This window comes from Neopelma chrysocephalum, unplaced genomic scaffold (genome assembly GCF_003984885.1).
Source record: "Neopelma chrysocephalum unplaced genomic scaffold, ASM398488v2 Primary Assembly neopelma1_96821, whole genome shotgun sequence".
NCBI lineage: Eukaryota > Metazoa > Chordata > Aves > Passeriformes > Pipridae > Neopelma > Neopelma chrysocephalum.
In genome coordinates this window covers 852,259-872,709 of record NW_020925465.1, presented here as the reverse complement: position 1 = coordinate 872,709, position 20,451 = coordinate 852,259, and the positions used below count along the sequence as shown (strand labels likewise).

The window sequence follows — 20,451 nt, the reverse complement described above, 5'->3', positions numbered from 1 at the left end:
GGGCCGGGCCGGGGGGGGGGTGCCCGCAGTCCTCGGTGCGCGCTCCCGCGGGTGGGACCCGCCGCGCCTTCCGCTCCGCGCCCGCGAACGCGCGGGGGAGCGGCGCTGCCACCGTGAGGAGGCGGGAGGTGCTGTTCCTTTCCTAGGAGCCTCCGTCCGTCCTCTAGCCTATCGGCTGGAGGGGCCGGGATACCTGCACAGTCTGAGCTCTGACTGCTCTACCACTGCTACCTTTCCGTGGGGGTTCCAGCTGGCCTCTAAAAGGCCACCGAGCCCTGTTGGCTAGAGCTGATGCTAAGCAAACAGGATATTACATATTTTCTTGGTAGGTACCTTTCCCACGTGCGTTCCTAGGTAGGGCCACAGTAAACTAAGTGCAGAGGTGATACGTGAGTGAATCATGCTGCTCAGACTGTGCGTTGCCAGGAGGGTTTGTCATCTGGGCCACCACAGTTGCCACCAGTTAGTATCACACTTTTTTTCTTTCTCCATCTGCCCAAAGGTAAACATATATTATAACAGGTTTTCCCAAGTTCTCTCTGCCCAGCTGTGATAGCCTACCTGTATTTTTAGTCTTCATGCTAGTGCTGATTTGGTCTCTTCTTAGAGAAGGCTGGAGGCATTGCATGGATGTTCAGGTGGAGATGGGAATATCTGCAGACTGATGTCTCCAGGCCCATCTATGGCCTCTGCTACAATAAAAATGTTAAGCAAACAAAAGAACTACTCAGGTGATGGCTTTAACTGTGATGCTTCGATTGTGCATTCTGAGCTGTGACAGAAGATTTTGTTGCGATTTTACTCTGTCTACACTGCACGGCGGAATTCTGCTTCACATAAAGAGTAGGAGAAGGCCCTCGTAGTTGCATTTTTGGGAGACTTCCACCAATCAAAATTCAGACCCATCAATACAAGCAATAAAGTTGGTTGTTCTTTTCCTTTTGAGATCATCTTTTTCATTCCTTCAATGCAAACTATTCCAACCTGTGACAGTGTTTTCCAGATTTATACTTTCGCACAAAGCACCATTTCTCTGTTGCTTTATCAAGCCCATGAATGCAGAGAAACGAGTGAGCAGGGGACCTCTTTTCATACAGGTCAAAAGTCTGCACAAGAATATACCAATTCCATTGGGAGCCATGGACATGTTTGTAACATGTTGTGCTGGTTTTGATTGGGGTACAGTTAATTTCTTCACAGTAGCTGTTATGGGGCTATGATTTGGATTTATGCTGGAAACAGCACTGTTAATACAGGGATGTTTTCTTTACTGCTGAGCAGTGCTTACACAGAGCCGAGGCCTCATCTTTTTCTCACAGCACCCCCTCAGTGAGTAGACTGGGGGTGCACAAGAACTTGGGAAAGGACACAGGCGAGACAGCTGACCCCAACTGACCAAGGGGATATTCCATACCATATGATGTCATGCTCAGCACATAAAACCAGGGGAAAAAGAAGGAAGTGGTGCACATTTGGAGGGATGGCATTTGTCTTCTCGAGTCACCATTACTCACGATGGAGCCCTGCTTTTTGGGAGAAGGCTGCACACCTGTCTGCCCATGTGAAGTGATGAATAAATTTCTTGCTTTGCTTTGTTTGTGTGCACATCTTTTGCTTTACACATTAAACTGTCTTTATCTCAAACCATGAGTTTTCTCACTTTTACCCTTGCAATTCTCCCCTCCATATCACTAGGAGGGAGTGAGGAGCGGCTGCCTGGTGCTTTGTTGCTGGCTGGGGTTAAACCACAGTACATAAACAGCAGAGGTCCTAATATGCTTTTTGCACCAAAGGGTGGCCTGGAACTAGAATTGAGATGTAACCCTTTTTTGAAGGTGGGAAAAGCAATGTTATGCAGTGTTTGGAAAGTGGTGTGAAGATGTTGTGTTTTGCACTGTTGCTTTTAATAATCTCTTTTTATATTCAGAATAGTAGAGGGGAAAGTAGAGGAGCCCTTTATCAGCTTATCATTGCAAGTCATCTGTGTATTGCCCTACTGCATTTTGGCAAATACCTATGTAGTTCGCTGTTGGCATTGTTGAAGCCCAGTGTGAGAGACATACCTGTAGTGTATTTTACACACCCATCCCCAGTCATGAATTATGCGGACAAAATGGAGTCAGTTAATTTAATGAGGTAATTATCTTTATGAAATAAAGATAGATTGGATTTTCACATAAAGTTTTTATCTGCTTTTAAGGACCCTTTTAACCTTGCTCTTGGCTGCACATTCTCCGTAAGAAGCCTCATTCTCTCTTTTGAGTGCAAAGGAATTCCTCGAGTTTGGTCACCATCATACAGCTTGCTCTAGGTAAGTGTGTTTGTATATTTAAGTGTGTCCCTGAGAACAGACCTCCTCCACTACGAACACATGGTTCAATTATAATTCCTTCCCACAGCATTGTCATCAACCTGTATGGAAAGGAAGATTGCATGCTCTCTTTACTGCCTTGAGCAAGTGGAAACATTTATTTTTATCCTTAGTGCTGTTCTCCCATCTCTGCTCAGTATATTCATCCTGTCCAACTATGAGGTTTATTCAGAGCAACTTCTCAGCCTGAGCCTGAAAAGGGTCCAGTTTCTTGACTGGCTAGTACCAGGGTCTCTCAGGGGGCTGCAAGACTCCCAGCAGTTGCTGTTTCAGAAATGGCGTGTTAGAGGCCCTTTGTACAAGAGCGAGCTTTTGCCCTGAAGCAAGATAAATTTATTTAAAACTTGAAGGATCTCATTACCCAGAAGTCTAGCAGCTCCCTAATTCCTGTTCTGCCAGTCTTTCCACCAAGAATTTGACTCCAGCATGGGAGGGGCAGAAAGGTCCCAGAAGAACCCCAAACTCAGCTTAATACCATCCCTTGTAGCTTAGTGAGGAATCACGTTTTCTCTGTTGCATTGACAGGCAGTATGGGGTGACAGGTGAGAAAAAAAATGCCAATGCAGGGCAGCTTCTCTAGTTTTCAGAATTTCTCTTAATATACCTACCATCAAATCTCAGCAGTATGGGAGGATAGCAATTATGGGCAAACCTGGGCAATACCTATGAATGAAAACAGAATAATCTGCAAGACAGGCATGGCAGGGAAATAATAATTCTATTGTCTGTCTAATCTCAGAGGTTGTTCCAATCTAAGTCTGCAAGGACCACAACACTTCTAAATGTGCATAGGCTGCTTTCCAACCCCAGTCTGCTCATGCAGGGTGCATCTGCACCTGCAGCACTCCAGAGCGAAAACTCTGAGGCATTTCCACATCGGTTTTTGGAGGAAAAAGGCTTCATCTTTTCAGAGCATTTATGAGTTCTGGTTGGTTGTTTGGTTTCTGACATATTTTTTTACTAAACATAAGGATGGAGGGGCAGTAGTGAAAGTGAACTTTTTCTGTGAAATAAAAAATCCTAAAATTTTATGATCTGAATAGAACACCTGATTCTGCTTGGCTCTGCCTCTATCAAAGTAGAAATAATTTACAATTTGTTCCAACATAGGAAATGAGTAATAAAGATACTCTTATCATGCATATTAGACATGCATATTATTGCAAACAAGTCATTCATTTGTGCTAAGTAAGCACACTCCTAATCATATTAATTTAATTAAATAATGAAGTTAAGTAGCATCTACTCTGGAATTTATAAGACATTTGTTTCCTCTTATGCTTCTAGTTTCCATGTGTAATAAGTGTTGCAGTACCTGCAGTGCATTTCAAATTAAGATAAAGAAGGATAAGTAGCAAGTGACATAGAAAGCAAAGAACCTTCTGCATTATTAAACACTGAACCAGTGCTGCCATATCTAACTTTACAGTTATCCTACATGAAAACAAGTCCAAAATTTGGAAAATCACAAACAGCTCCCAGCTTTACTGAAAAGACTGAAAAAAAATTCTCCACTCCTTTTAACCCTTGCTCACATCAGGCTCAGAATACCTAATTACTTTCTCAATTTCATATTAAGAAAAAATAGTACTTTACAGGAGTTAACTTGTGGACTCCTCAAGGAAAAAAATATCAGAATAATTCATCTTCATAATTTATTAATGATCAATTTTCACTGGTCAGAGATTAGAAATGAGGATTTTTTCAAAATGAGCTGCTCAGCAGAGAATAAGAACAGAAACATAGAATGTTTTGCATAATAAGAAACAATTAACCTGCCTTGATACATTGCAGGGAATTGAGGAGTAGCTCAAATACAGAGACTTCAGGAAATTAACACATCAACCCACAAGCATTCTTCTGAAAAGCTGAAGCAGACACTGCAGCACAGTGAGTTCAGCCTCAGCAATTGGGCAAGTGATCATATATAGGTACTGTTTAAATACACTAGTAGCAACTACTGAGACAAGAGATGTGAGAAATTTTATAATCTTTTCAAACTGGTCTGTAGAGGATGAGGCCTTGCTCCATGCATGAAGCAAGAAAGGAAGGTAATATTGAACATAGGCTTCCAACAAGCAATCCATCCAGCTAGTGCAGTAATTGAACCTGGATTGTATGGAAACATGAAGCAAAATTCTGTAATTAAAGACTGAATTATAAAAACTACAAGTAACCTGTTGAATTAAGTTTCTGCATGCAACCTTGACTGTAGCATTTCCAAATCTACATTGCAAACAGAGCACTCTATTATGTTGTTGGTTATGTTTTAACATTTCCCTCCTTTGAGCAGAAGAATAAATCGATGACTTTTAGAAGTCGTGTTATACCTCATTTTCCTGAGGTTTCAGTTACCACAGAAGGAGGAACGGTTCTCCAGTCTGATTTTTTAGATTGGCCATACATGTAGGTTTACACCACTTCTGGAAGACAGGCCTGCAGATTTTGCTTTTAGTTTCCTGCTCGTTGTGGATCTAAGGAAGAAGAACGCTGTTTCAGATAATCCAGATCAAGTATTGCTTCATGCCTCTGAGAGTCAGCAGCAGTCATTTACAATGTGTTTGTCTGTCCTGGTGCACTTCTGTGAAGTAAGCAGATCCTACAATCCTTCTCTGTTCACAGGCTCCTTGATTCACAGCTTTCCTGTCACATTCTGAATGTGCAGCAGGAACATAAACCATGTTTGCAGCTCCTGATCACATGGTGTTGACAAAAAGGACCTAGCATCTCAACACCTGCAGTCAAATTTTGTAGGTCATTTTTCTACTTTAGCTTGTACAGAAGACGAGAATGGTCTGTAACCAAACCGTACTAAGGTGTTTCACAATAACCAAGCTCCTACAAGAAAAACATACACACAGTAGTTGCTGAGGCCTGAAATTCTGCAGGGCAACCAAGGCAGCTCTGATTCTTTAATAAATTACTCCTATGCCTTTAGTCAGTGTTCTCCTCTCAGGCATTTCATTCCACTGGACTCAATATTAGGTTAATTGCTCCCATTTATCTAGTGTCTGCTGGTTTATGGGTGTCCAAACATGGCTATGTTACATAATGAGAGATTTTGCAATTGCCTTGCTAGTAATCCAGATGCATTTTAACATGCTTGGAAACAGTAAAAGGAGCTTTAAACAGAATCAGGTTGTTCAAATGCAGTCAAATGGCAGACTTGTCAGTTAAGATAATGTAACTCACCCAAATAATATATCTCACCCAAATGCCAGAGGTCCTTTCTGCACACAGCTACTATAGCCTTTGCACTTGTATTGGGTCTGGCTGAGATGGAGTCTATTTTCCCCATAGCAGGCCTCATAGAGCCATGCTCTGCATTCATAGCTTAAAAGGTGTTGACAACACACCAGTGTTATCAACTGATAGCAGTTGAGCAGTGCTGGCACAGCACCAGTGCTATGTTTGCAACATTCCACCCGCAAAGGCCAGCAGGCTAGGGGTGGGCAAAATCTTGGGAGGGGACATGGCTGGGACAGCTGGCCCAAACTCAGCAAAGGGATATTCCATACTATGTGGTGTCTGTCCAGATACAAAAGCTAAGGGAAAGGAGGAGGAAGGGGAGGCGTTAATTATTTATGGTGTTTGCGTTTTGGAGCATCTGCTATGTCTACTGAAGCCCAGCTTCCCAGGAGTGGCTGGGCATCACTTGCTGATGGGAAATAGAGAACAAAACCTTTTGGGTTTTTTCCCCTTTGTTTGCACGCATGCAACATTCTCTTTTGCTTCATTAAACTGCCTTTATCTCAACTTGTGAGGGTGTGTTTCCCATCTTATTTTCTGCCCCATCCTGATGAGGAGGACAGGGGCACAGAGGCTTGGGGGGCACCTGGCGTCCAAACAAGATCAACCCACCATATCACTGCCCTCTTGAAGCTCTCAGAATTCACCAAGTTTTTAAAGAATATTCACAGATTGAACCTTGAAGAGACTAGTGGCTGCTGGTTATCCACTGATGACTTCATAACAGTCTATAGTGTTTACTGCACGTGCATCCGTCTTTGCCAAAGAAAACCTTTTTTGTTTTGTTTTGGGGTTTTTTTGGATGGTTGGTTGGTTGGGGTGGTTTCTTTTGTTTTTGGAGAAAAAAGTTGGTGATCCTCAGTATTTTCCTGTAAAATATTCACAGCAAATTCAAATGGAGGATGTCTAGGTGTGTCAGCTGGTGTCTGTGATCACTTTTAATAAGGAATAGTAAAAGGTAGTGACTGACGATGTTGTATAATTTTTCCCCTGAACAAACATAAATGGTACTTTGAAAGAATTCAGATCAGACTTTCTTCTTCAACAGCACAACATGAAAGACTGAGTCATTTGAATAGTTTAAGTTGGAAGGGACCTTTAAAGGTCATCTAGTCCAACTCACACCTGCAAGGAGCAGGGTCATCTTCAACTAGCTCAAGTTCCTCAGAGCTCCATCCAACTTGATCACTTCTGAAATGGACCAAAGGAAAAGACCAATATTTGCAAAAATTTTCCTGAGAATTGTGTTTCTTTAAATATCCTGATCCCTTATAAAATATTATGTAGTGAAACAGCAAACAATGTGTACATGTCAGCAAACCTGCTCCAGTATGCGTTCCTCTCTCCACAGGTTCAAAGAACCTGCGCCAGCTTCACTGCAGACTTCCCACAGGGTCGCAGCCTCCTTCAGAAACATCCATCTGCTCTGGTGTGGGGTCCTCCACGGGCCACAGGTAGGCATATCTGCTCCACCATGGACCTCCATGGGCTGCAGGAGAACAGCCTGCCTCACCACAGTCTTCACTACAGGCTGTAGGGGAATCTCTGCTCTGCCACCTAGTCCACAAAGGAAGTGAAAGATTTCTTAGTCACAGTGAAGAAAAGCCTCATCTGAGGCAGTCACCAGGAAAGGAGGATATTTCTTGGTTCTTGTCTATTCTAATCTCCCCGAGGAGTCAAATGCTGCAGAAATCTCAGAATGCAAGTTGTCTTGGCTGTCATTTTTCATTGCTGGTTGGCAGGATTTGCATTCATGTTAAGCAAGCAAAGTCTCTTCCTTTTCTCTCAGAGAAAAGCCTGTGATTCAGGTTTGCTATTGTGAAGTAGGTAAAGATGTAATGTGAACAGGAGCAGAGGATTGTGATAATTCATATCAGCTGACAGCCTGGCTCTAACTTTGTCTACCTGAGAAGATCCAATTTCAGGTAGTTTCTAGGCTGATCTTTTGCAGAATATACCTTTACAGAGCCCATCATATTTGACCAGTAGATTTCAAGAACAGATATTCAAATACACAGATTGAAGTGCTTAGTCTAGGGTTTCCCATTTGATACTGTCTCTAAAGAAAACTACAAATATATCCGTAATGTATCATTCCAAACCCATCAATGAAGCTCAGGTTCCTCCTTTTGCCCTAACCGAAAAGAATGTTCTTGGTTGCATACCATTCACCCACTCAGACCGGAGTTGATCATTAATCAGAGAAACTGCAGCATGCCAAGATGTAGCAAGTGAAGGGAAAAAAGAATAAGTGAACAGAGTGGTAGATCTGCTTAGATCTGCCGTACTCTAACACCAGTGTGAAACAGCATGGTTAAAGGGAAGGCATGGTCTGCATTCACACTGCAGCTTTCTTCTCATCAACAGCACTTCTACTCACAGGCCACTGGAAACCTGAGTGGCTGAGCTTGTGAAGCTCTTGGTGTCTGCCACAAAGCAAATTTTGAGAGGATTTTAGATAGGGGCTGGATTCTGGAGCAGTACAGAGGTTCCTGGAATAGACCTCCCTAGTGCTGGAAAAAACATCATATGTGTGAGTCTCCAATGAGTGAATCCAGCTTTGTGGAATAGCTCTTGCCACCAAAATGAACAGGAAAGAATAGATACATTTATCTTTCAAGACTGTAACTTGCAAAACCCTTTAACATGTTAACCCATTTGTTTATTACTCCTTCACTCACGAAATGACATTCCCTTATGAACTGCCACTTTGTCTTTTACACTGACACGATAAAACACGATTATTTGGGATACCAGAACTTAACATCCTTTGAGTTCCTGGCCCTGAGTCCAGATGGTTATTATCCAAGAGTTACTCAGGTCTGACCATGAACTTGCTTGACTCAAAGCATGGAATAGCAATTATGTCTTTAATTGACATTCATTTTCCAGTAATTATAATGGAGCCTGAATATTTCTTTCAATTGAATAAAAAACGCAAAGAAAATCCTGTCTCACTGTCATCTGATATATTCATCTGCTGCTTTTCCAAACTGGTATGTGGTGTCATGAAGGGAGGAATGATCCTTACATAGTTACGAAACTGACACAGCATATGTGTTGCTGCAACCAAAATACTCTAACTGCTGCCATTCTAAAAATAGAAGAAAGATGGGGGAAAGAGAATTTTTTTTTTAATAGGAAACATGAGATTTCCTTCTTATATTATTGTGAATCATAGTGAAAAGCCAAAACATTCCTTAAATATCAGAGGTAAAAGGTAGATAACTTATTTGGCAGTACAAGGTCCTACACCTGGGTCCCAGCAATCCCAGGCACACCTCCAGGGTGGGTGGAGAAGTGATTGAGAGCAACCCTGAGGAGAAGGACTTGGGGGTGATGATTGATGAAAAACTCAACACGACCCAGCGATGTGCACTGGCAGCCTAGAAAGTCAGTGGAATCCTGGGCTGCATCAAAAGGAGCGTGGCCAGCAGGTCAAGGGAGAGGATTCTACCCCTCTACTCAGCTCTTGTGAGACCCCACCTGGAGTACTGCGAACAGTTCTGGTGTCTCCAACATAAGTAGGACATGGAATTGTTGGAAGAAGGCAAGAGGAGGGCCACAAAGTTGAGCCACAAAGGAGCACCTCCCCTATGAAGACAGGCTGAGAAAGTTGGGGCTGTTCAGTCTGGAAAAGAGATGGTTGCGTGGAGACTCATGGAAACCTTCCAGTATCTGAAGGGGCCTACAGGGAAGCCAGAGAGGGACCCTCTGTCAGGAACTGTAATGATAGGACAAGGAGTAATGGGTACAAATTGAAAGAGAGGAAATTTAGGTTACATATTGAGAAAAAATTCTGTGCTGTGAGGGTGGTGAGACGTTGAACAGGTTACCCAGGGAGATTGTGAATGCCCTAACCTTGGCAGTATTCAAGGCCAGGTTGGATAAGGCCTTGAGGAACCTGGTCTAGTGGGAGGTGTCCCTGCCCATAGCCGGGGGATGTTGGGACTAGAGGATCTTTAAGGTCCCTTCCAACACTTACCATTTTATAAATAGTAAATTAAGTAAGTAAATATATCAATATAAAATTATTGGTATAAAAAGTATTATTTTCAAAGAGTAGTAATATTAATGGAAATAAAAATATAGAGAAAATAAATAGACTTAACCCATACTTTCCTGCAGAAAATTTTTCTTCATAGAAATGGAAGTGATTGAGTAACATGCTTGACTTTTTTAGCTGAGAACTGGAGTTTAGAATGAAACATCAAATATTATTATCAAATGCTTTTTAGCACTTTCCCTCTTTCCATTCACAATGTTTTTCTTTTCTTCTTTTTGGTGTGCTGGAAAAATTTTCCACATTATTTGGAGTACTTTACTGGAAGGAGACTATGCATACAGACATCTCACATGGCTCTCTACGGCTGAACTGTGACCTGCTACCTCAGCCCTTGTACCTGTAAACTGCAGCTGCATCTCGGAATTTTTTCTACGACTTGTGGATTTTTCCTTCAAGGTAAAGTACACAGATTTAAATAATATTATTACTCTGCTGATTAAGACATTATGAATTACATAATGAATGCCTGGCAAAGTGATCACAAAAGGCAAAACAACTAGAAAATTATTTTCTTCTTCTCTCTCGTATGTTAGTAAGAAATTAAAAGAGAACAATTAATATCTTCTGCTCAGCTAGGCAAGGAAATAACTGGCCTTCTGTTAGAAGGTAAACAGAACTTTGGCAGAGTGGTTACAGCACGTAGAACTGACATTTTGGTAATTATTTGATAACAGCACGTCCTTAGAGTTTGTCTTATTTTGTCCCATCTGCTGTTTGTCAGCTGTAATGTCAAACAAGGCCAATTCGAACATAACATGTCTCTCTGATCTACAGTTCTTGTGCTTGCCGTGTAATATAGGAATGCAAAAGCCTTCACTGACCTTTCTTATCCCCTGATTCTGCCATCTGCTACATTTAAATAGTGCAGCATAGCAGTTCTGCTCCTTGGTGAGTGACGAAAGCTCCTCAGATGTTTTCTTCTGTTCACCACTCTGTTTACGGAGCAGAATACTGTTCCTTGCCTCTGTGATCCAATGTACCAAGAAGCTTTAGCTTGTGTATAAATATGAGCTACCCCAGCTCAGCAGTGCACGCCACAGTTGGCTAACAATTAGCTTGCTCAGGAAGGACAGATTGTCAAAAAGGCAGACTGATAAATAGCCAATGAAATCATCTCTGTCTTGTATATTGGGCAGGGTTCCAGCTGCTTGAAAAAATGCAGTATGCATGTGGATTTGGCTGATAACTTGAACTGAAATAATTAGCTTCTAAAATGAAAACCACACTGTCTTTTGTATTATTTGAGTGTAAATTATTAGAGGAAATAAAATTGTGTGAAAACATGATCTTGCTATATATATGTGATATATTTACATTGCAGATTTAAAATTCTGAATATTTTCTTAAGTTTTTATAAACCCCATATTATTTTCATGGAAAAATTCCACAAAATCATAGAAAGTCATCTTATTCCAAGCTATATTCTGAATGCAAACATGAACTTTTATAATACTTTATCTCTAAGTCAATATAAGAGAAAAATATCGAGTACATTAAAGTGCATTAAACAAAATCAAACAGTAAATACTATGTAAGACAAGGACTGATCTTGTGATTGTGACAGACACCTTTGACCCCTAACTATACCTTTTTTCAGACTGACTAAGGAGCAACAGGCCTCATGCCTCTAATGAATGTTAAGCTCCTGGCTCACATATAAAGGAGTGGAAAGTGCTTCAGAAATATATGTCCAGAGGTGGTTTCGAAACCCAAAAATACAAGATAATTAAAGTACAGAATAAGGTAGTACAGCTAAAATGAAGACATCTATCTTGTCTGTACTACTGAGTAGCAGCCAACTACTTCACTCTATAAATATTACCACCAGGATGGGGTGAATTTGAGCTCTCCCTGAGCTGCAGCTGGGCTGCACGCCAGGTGCCTCTCCCCTTCAGCAGGGATGCCTGAAGAGGTTTGAAATTCCCTACCTGAGACTAGAAGATCCTTCATTACCTAAGGTGGAGAGATCCCTACTTGCGACAGATCCTTGGTAAGTGATTGAAATAGTGCTGATAATATGTTCATATTATTATTGTAGTAATTTGAAATAATGCTAATAGTAATTAAATATTACTAATCCACAAAGCCATTAAATATTAATATAAACATTGTATAGATAATTCCACTGGGCATAAATGACCGGCCAAGTCTAACATTATGATTGGACCTAGCCATGCCTAGAATCCATAAGGAGTTTAGAAAGTAAGGTGGCCCCACTCTGAACCTCGTCACTTACTCTCGGGTCTCTGTGTGAATCATTCTAACTCTTCCTAATAGATGTTCCACTGTGGTACTGTATGCTTCCTGTTCCTTCAGCTCAACAGAGATAAAAATGCTGTAGATGACTAGTACCAACAAGCAGCCTGTGCCTTGAACTGCTCAGTAAATGGTGGTATATGTTCTCACCTCATTTAGGCAATGTGCAGCTCTTACAGTATGCCATGAACCTTCAAAGGAAAAATATTAACATTTGGAAATATAGGTTTTTAAAATTATGTCAAATCTCTAAAATCCTCTCAACATAATAATGACCTGGTTATCACAGATGTTATTCATCTCTCCCACTAAACTCTGAGGAAGCTGTGGGTGCTTCTCCTCAGAAGACCTCTGACAAGCAACTTAGTGTTGTCCAAGGTACATCAGCCATCTAAGATAGCCAGATATCTACTGAGGTGGCTAATAACCAGATTTACTACTGAGAAGTGTTTCTCAACGTGATTCTAGCTTTTCTTGTTTTGTCCTAAGTCAGGTTTCAATAAATAATATTTTTTTTCTTTTGGGCTTATTTTAATATCAGTTATTCATAATGTAGATAGCTGTCACAAGGGCAGAACTACCTTTATCACAGAGGCAGGGAGAAATACAATAGAAAATATGAGTGACTATTTGCTGCAACTACGGAAGAAACTTAAGTATTCAGTCCATACATCCTTGTAGGAAGTAAACTATGAACTAGATAAAAGGCGACTTAGTTTACATGATGTCAAGAGATTAAAATAACATAGAGTGATTCTTCTAATAGTAACAAATAAATTAGATTTACAAAAATTTTGTGTAACAAGTCACTCAGTGGCTCTCTGGGTAAAGACGTGCTTTTAATTGGAATGATGTTGCAAAGGAAATTAAGAATAAACTCAATTCTGAGGAACACTGTGAGGATACAATCCAGTATTCTAATTATTTATCGTCATCTTCATAGATTTGAATTAGCTTTTTTCTCTGTTAGAACTAATTTTTCTGGGAATACATTTTACTTTTTCTGGGGTGAGATGTTTAGACAAACCAACAAACAAACTAAAAGCACAGAATACTGCAAATATTAATTGCATTATAAATCATTAAACTTTTGTCTTTTGGTATTGGGCCATGACTGGATGATTAAGGGAAAGAAGATGACGGAAGGTTTGGATATTTATCTAATAAATTGTAACAGTTTAGCCCAATGTCTGTGTTAGTTTGATCTTTATCCATACAGTATGATATGAGTTGGTGTCCTCCAAATGTATTGCTGTAGGCAATACCATAGTATGTGTAACCCTTCTTAATTTATACAGGAGGAGATTTAATCTTCTGATAATTGTGTTTGCGTTCTGGCTTTACTTTGGAAAACATAAGTAGTTCACAAAACAGCCATGCATGTTATCAATAATCATTGTCTCATGCAAGCTTTTTGGTAGCTGAAAAGGTGTATTTCTATTTGTTCCTTTGTTTCTTATATTTATTAAGCACTAGCAATTTAGAGACCACATACTGGGCCAAAGGATTTAATACCAAATGTAGTTCTTACACTACTTAATTCTTATTAATATCAAAGGGAATTTCTTATTGAGAAAACTGCCCTAAAAAGAGTTATTTTAACAAATATTAAAAAGTTCTACAGAATTCAGCGGGTGCTTTATTCTATTATAGGATAACTTCCTCTGTTCCTTGATACAAAATTATCTCAAGAAAAATGCAACCAAACAACATAAGCAGAACTTATCATCAAATAGAGCCATAATAGGCTGGAGCACTGATTTACAGAAAAACAAAGTCACTTTACTCCTGTGACCTTATGAATTTTCACAAGTTACTGGTTAGGAAGATGCAAGCCTCTCCTCATGCATAGCCTTAGAGGTCAGGATAAGGAAAGCTCACAACTCACAAGTATGGTTACATATTTTGAACTCATTGTTTACCTTGCATACTGTATTTGATAGAAACTGTTCTTCTGGCAGAGGTGCTTGACTAAAGCTGACCCAGATCAGGTACTGATTGACATTTCGTTTTTCTAGACAAAGGTTACCTGTAAGCCTCTGGAGAACCACGGATTGTGGCTGTAAACCAATGGGACTGTGTCGAATACCATCACCAGGAGCCTCAGACAGCTGGAGAAGAATGTTGACAGCTGGAGAAGAATGTCAACAGCCTCAGACTGGCTGCTGAATCAAAGGTGAAAAGAGATTGAATGATGTCTGATATATATGATCCAAATCACAGAATCACAGAATATGCTGAGCTGGAAGGCATCCACAAGGATGATCGAGTCCAGCTCTTCACCCTGCACAGGCCCATCCCCAAGAGTCACACCATGTGCCTGAGAGCATTGTCCAAACACTTCTTGAACTCTGTTGGGTTTGGTGCTGTGACCACTACCCAGGAGAGCCTGTTTCAGTGCCCAACCACCATCTGGATGAAGAACCTTTTTCTAATATCCAACCTAAACCTCCACTGACACAACTTCAGGACATTCCCTCAGGTCCTGTCAATGAGACAGGATGTAATTAAGTGTTTCTGTTCTCTGCTGGTGGTCATTATTTGGGTATGGTGTTCGTTCAGAAAGAAAATCTCAGGGCAAATAGTCAAACCTGTCGCAGCTGGCAAGAGCAAATGTACACATCCAAACTGGAAAGAAATTTGAGAAGTAGTCCCTGGTTCAACACCGGCAAGTATGTTTGGAAGGATTGTCTGCCACAAAAAAACCCAAAGGACTGCAAACATGCGAAGGTCTTGGCATGATACAAGGCTGTAAATATCGGTCTGGAGATGTACTTTGTTTACGGCTTAACAGGATAAAACTTAGCAGATATTTTTTCCTATTTCCTTTCATTCCACTGTTCAAATTATTTTTGTCTTTTATAGTTTTGGTAACAGAAAAAAAGGAACGAGATATTGCTAGAAGTTTTTGGGTGCAGGCTGAATTGACTCAGTTGGAAGGATGAAGGACACAGAAAACAGATTTATAAGAGGTGCTTCCATAGTGAAGTTACTTACTTCAGAAAAATAGTCCAGTAGAAAACACATGATTATGGGTCAGAGGTTCTTAATTCTACTTTTGGCTCTGTCAATTACCTGCTATATGACTTTGAGTCAAATGATTTCTTCATTTTTCTCTTTCTAAACACTCCATCTCCTTCTGCTGAGATTTTACACTCTATTTAGGCTTTCTCTTGAAAGCTTTCTTTGCAATGGTGGCCTAAAATGGACTCTCCTCTCAGTACTAGTCCAAAAAATTCACTAGAAATAAAAATGTCTGAAACATGGGAGAGGAGTGTACTGGTTTTAACTCTTTTTCCTACATGGCAGATTCTTAATTAATTTTCTCCCCTAGCTGAAAGTACAGTGTGTTTCTTCACCTTGTTACTTTAGAATTTTCAAAACAGTTAAGGCACTAAATGGTGAAATAAATTCTGTACAATATCACACCCTGTTTTCCCCCACTCCCGTGTTCCCCAGATCAGTGAGCAATATGTAAAAGCACAAAAAGACAACAGGCTCATATAAGAATCCACAGCATAGCATTCTAGAGGGGTTTTATTGGTATGTTGCCTTAAAGGCATTTAGCCAACAAAATACCCTATACAAACCATTCAAGTAATTCAGCAGTTACAATGCTTTCACTCCTACTTCTAACATTGCTAGAAATTAATAAATTGAGTCTTTTGACAGAAAGAAACTAATTTATTCCTGTGAAAGCACACTCTTATGAAGTATCCAACTGTCTCATACAATGGAAGGCTAAAACTGTGCATTTAACTTTGCAAAATGTCTAAGGATTTTACAAGGCCTGGATGACCAACTTGAAACATCCTTTTGCCCAAGTCCTGAACACTACAACCTGCTCTCGGGCTTTTGGGAGCTTAGACATGCTGTATCTGATCACACTGTTATCTCTAGCTGTTTTTACATCATGGTTCATCTTCCATATACATTTTGGCTAAATGCATTACTTCTCTAAGATCTTGTTTTAGCCACATCCAACACAGAAATAGTGTTCTTTAGATGTTTTGCAAGTCCATTTGCTTTTAGCTTACCTATAATTTCCAGAATTGTGTGGAGAGAAGTGAGAATCAGCTACCATCCAGTGGCTGCCTGTGATCACAATCACTCTTCTCTGTTGGAGAAGTGCTCTGCCATTAGAAAGTAAAGGTAGGTAGCTAGAGTAGAAGTTTACAACTAGTTAGTGTAGCCGGTACTCATTTGTATACCCTGGAGAAAGCAAATTAATAACAAAGTGAGGAGCTGTTCCCTGGCAATACCTGATATCTTGTACTTCCTATAAGGTTCAGGGTCCCCAGAAAGAGAAACACTACTTACTGTATACTACAGTATTTTTCTTTATGTTTAATAAGATGAAAATGTTACAACCAATTAAAACCTCTTAATAGCCCTAATAGTCCTCTCTGAAAAGACTAGAAAATATATTACTCACTGCCTGTACAATTGGCCTGTTGGAAGCTGCTCTTTTTGTGTGGCCATTGCTAATTTGATCTGCCAATTCTGAACAAATACCATTGCCAAACGGTATTCATTCAGCATCATATAGCTTGCTATTGGCAATGGCCAGTCACTGCTGCTAGGTAATATTCATCCATTTTCTGTACTTGCTTTGTTCCAACATTCCATGTTTTCCTCATGTTATGTAATTTTGCAGGAAGTAGCTGTAAAGTGATATATTTGATGATGAACTCAATTTTTCAAAGAAAATACTCTCACAGACAATAGTACACCTGGCGACTCTGAAGTCTTAGAGAGAAGAGATCAAGCCAGAGATCAAATCACAATGATGTAATGAGCTACTGCTCATTATCCAAATAATTGGATTCGTGATAAATGATTGTGTGCAGACATATAGTCTGACAAACAAAATTTATTACATGAATCTACTTTGAAGGTAGGTTGTTACACTACAGTCACACTTCTGATTGAATTGATTTACTACTGGTGTCATTTTCCCATCCACCTTCTGCCCAGTAAACTAATCAGGAATTTTTACTAGATGTGTAATGGTAGGACTGAAAGGAGAGAACTTGGAATGACAGCTTATCTGAGAACAATATTGGGGTTTATGTAAGGATGAATTTAGGAATTTACAAGCTACTTTCCCTCTGCTGGGAAAAAAACAAACAAACCCAAACCAAAACCAACCAAACAAAACCCCAAACAAAAAACCAACCAAACAAAATCCCCAAACAAACAAAAACCACACACAAAAACCCCAAACCCAAACAAACGGAAAACCCACCAACAAGACAAAGTTTTATATTATTCAGTTGCTAGCAGTCAGGACACTTACCTAGGGCTTGGTTACTCAGATTACAGTTCTAACTTTACCTGACCTAGAGGTGACAAACTCTCAGGTCTGCAGAATCACACCATCTGTCTCTCTAGTGACCTCAGCAACTCATCCGTTAGGGGAGAGATTTTGACCTTAAAACCGTATTAGCCATAACATGTACTGTGTATAAGACTGTGAGATTAGTAACTAGGACACAAAGACCTAAAATCAAGTCTTTGCTATCTTCAAGTTCACGCAAACATTTCAGGACTTATAACTGACCTTTACTATAGCTCAGTAACATCCTGGCAGATAGATGATTGTTTAGATCTAGGATGACCTGCTTTTTCTGTGTATTTTACAGGCACGTGCTAAGCCAGAGAACATGGCTGATGCAAGCTCTAAAATTCTCTGTCTCCAGCCATCCTGCTCTCCAGTTTCTGTCCATAGTGATTGGACAGAAAGAAGAACAGAATAGGCAGCCTAATGTGGACACCACAAGCAATCATTAGTACTTTGTACTCAGCACAGGCAAGGATTGTCTTCTTCAGGCTGAGTCAAACATCAAATGCAGGCATATCCTAAGACATCTGCATTTTAGATGATTATTATAACTGCCAAGTAATTAATTGGATCGATCTCTCTTTAAATTCAACTAAGAATTCCATATCTGATGTGAAAAATATTTGCCAACTAACATTTTATTGGCAACAACACATTTCTGGGGGAAAAATGCAGTTTGGCAAGTAATATTTTTCCAAAACTATATAGTTTACTCTAAAAACTCTCAAATGGTTCTAGCAAGTGCCTGAGTTTTCCTCTAAGTTTTTGTTATTTATCACTCTCAGTATTTTCAAGCATAAATGTACAAGATATATGTCAGTGTACCTCCAATTTTCTGATAGCTGAAGCCCATACTTGTTCTGTAGCTTAAATACATTGTTCATAAGACAAAATATACCAAATAACTGGATCTCAAAAGTAGTCAGGCAACTAAGAATATTTCAATATTATCAGGCACATAACAGGTTAAGTTTGTTCTGAGAATACTCTATTTCTGGCCTGTGATTCATCAGTTGGCATTTGAAGAGGGGATTTAAAAAAAACCTGAGGTGACATCATCTCATCTTCCTCCTATAACCATGTGTTTGTTTTTTTTCTTATTTGATTTTTTAATCCAACTTTTTGCTAGTATCTTACCACAACTAAATGAATGGGAAAGCTCTTTTCCTTAGCTTGGCAACTGTTTTTCCGTAAGATGGTGTTTTCTGGTGCTTGTAGGAACAGCAACTGAAGGAAAATTAAATAAAGCTAAGTGTATTCAAACCTCAAACAAATACACGTTTTAAAATACACATTAAAACCAACAAACATTACACATGAAGAGTATGTATGTAAAACCATCTCATCATACACAGAGAGTTTAGTCCTTCCTTCGTGCCTCAGAATTTTTCATCTTTCTACTTGATTTCTTTTTCATTTGGATTTGTAAGAAGAGTTTGTAAGCCTCTTTCAAAGGGGAATCTGGATGTAAGAAAGCTCCTTTGCAGAAGACTGCAGCGCCTCCTGAGGAATTTAGCCTGAGCGTTTAGGGCAGCTCAGGTGCCACATTAGTGCCATAGAGCTGACTGTCTTGGGGAGGCAGCATGCTCCCGCTGCTTCCCAGCCCCAGCCTCGCTTGCTCACGAACAGGTCAGATTTCTCTGTATGTGGGTGTGTCCAGAAGCCTTGGCCAAAGAAAGAGCCTGCGTGAGGCAATGCTATTATTAGATACCAGCATCCTTCAGGTGCACACACACACAATTTTTTATTAAATATGGAAGCAACACTTTGTCTGCTGCCTGTAGAGACGTTTCCTCTTTTAGTAGCCTTCTCATATTAACACGACTGACTTTGTTTGTTGTTTGTCTTCTCATTTGGCAGTGGTAAAGCATTGTCTGTGCCTGAAACACTAATGTGTATCAGTACTAAGTGATCCGAGGCAGTTGTTGAATGTGCAGTTGACTACTCCTGACATTGTTACGTGGTGATTATATTGCATATTCCTAGTATTACATCCCCTCGCAGCACACTGATGTTTCAAAGTGCACGCTCTGCATTCCAGCCAGACATCCTATCAAGCACCATTCTGTTCCAACACTGTGTGGTATCTCATGGTATTCATTAAAGGTTTTGTAAGATTCCCTCCAGAGATGAATAGCACTTTGAAAGTTTCATTTACAGCATAGTCTTATAAGCCTTTTTATAGCTCCGCACAGTTCTTTTCCTCCAGGACAGTGATGTTTGTCAATGCTCAGCCAAGGTAGCATTGGTGCTAAAGTTCTCAGAACAGTGAGCACAAACAGGCTGCACACACAACCCAAGTAGTGAATTTCTCAGAACAGGACCAAAAGACTGAAATGTTATTCACAACCGTCTACTTTATTTTCAATAGACATGCACTTCCTAAGACTGTTGAAGTAATTATAGCATTCCTTGCATCATGCTATCTGGTCACTATTGTTGCTGATGCAGGGCTGAAGATGACTTGGGGTTAGTGTGAAAAGTTCAAAGTTGTATGCTTCAGGTGAGCTGCTTTCCATATCCCATTCCATATTCCATTCTTAGGAGCTTGGTCCAAGTTTTCCGAACAATCCCTTAAGTTTTCTGCCTAGGTTTTCTGCACTAATGAGGTTAATGGGGTGGGTGGAGAGAGTAGCATAGGAAGAATGGCATTTTGATAGGGACTGATAAGTGCAGACATGCTGAGGGTATTTTGGGAAGCAAGCTAGGATGTTGCAAAACCAGGCAATTGCGTAAGCACACTTGCAGTTAGTTGTTCTGGAGAATTCTTTCTTTCTCCTTCTTTCTTTTTCTTTCTTTCTTTCTTTCTTTTTTTTCTTTCTTTCTTTCTCTCTTTCTCTCTTTCTCTCTTCCTTTCTTCCTTTCTTTTTCTCTTTCACTCTTTCTCTCTTTCCCTCTTACCTTCTGTCTTCTCATTCTCTCTTTCTTTCTTTCTCTCTCAAAACTGAATTGCAAATGTACTCTTGCAATGGAGTATCCTAGTTAACCAAATCATGACATTAAAACTACTGTGAAATGCAGAGCTTTGTTTCTCCTCTATATAACTGGCAACTGTCATAGGTGCTGGAGAGAATTTATTGCTCTGTAATTGTAATGATTCTACACTTGGATAAAAATCACTAGTGTGAGAACTGAGCTTATTCTTTTAACTAGTGGGCAGGTACT

The 20,451-nt window shown here is 40.0% G+C and overlaps 1 long non-coding RNA gene across 1 annotated transcript; it reads left to right on the top strand.

The window, feature by feature from the left end:
• The first annotated feature begins 11,645 nt into the window (after positions 1–11,645).
• Positions 11,646–14,179, top strand: LOC113981946. The gene is made up of 3 exons (XR_003538582.1): positions 11,646–11,676; positions 11,964–12,078; positions 13,961–14,179. It is a non-coding gene; the product is annotated as an uncharacterized LOC113981946 (long non-coding RNA).
• Positions 14,180–20,451: the final 6,272 nt, after the last annotated feature.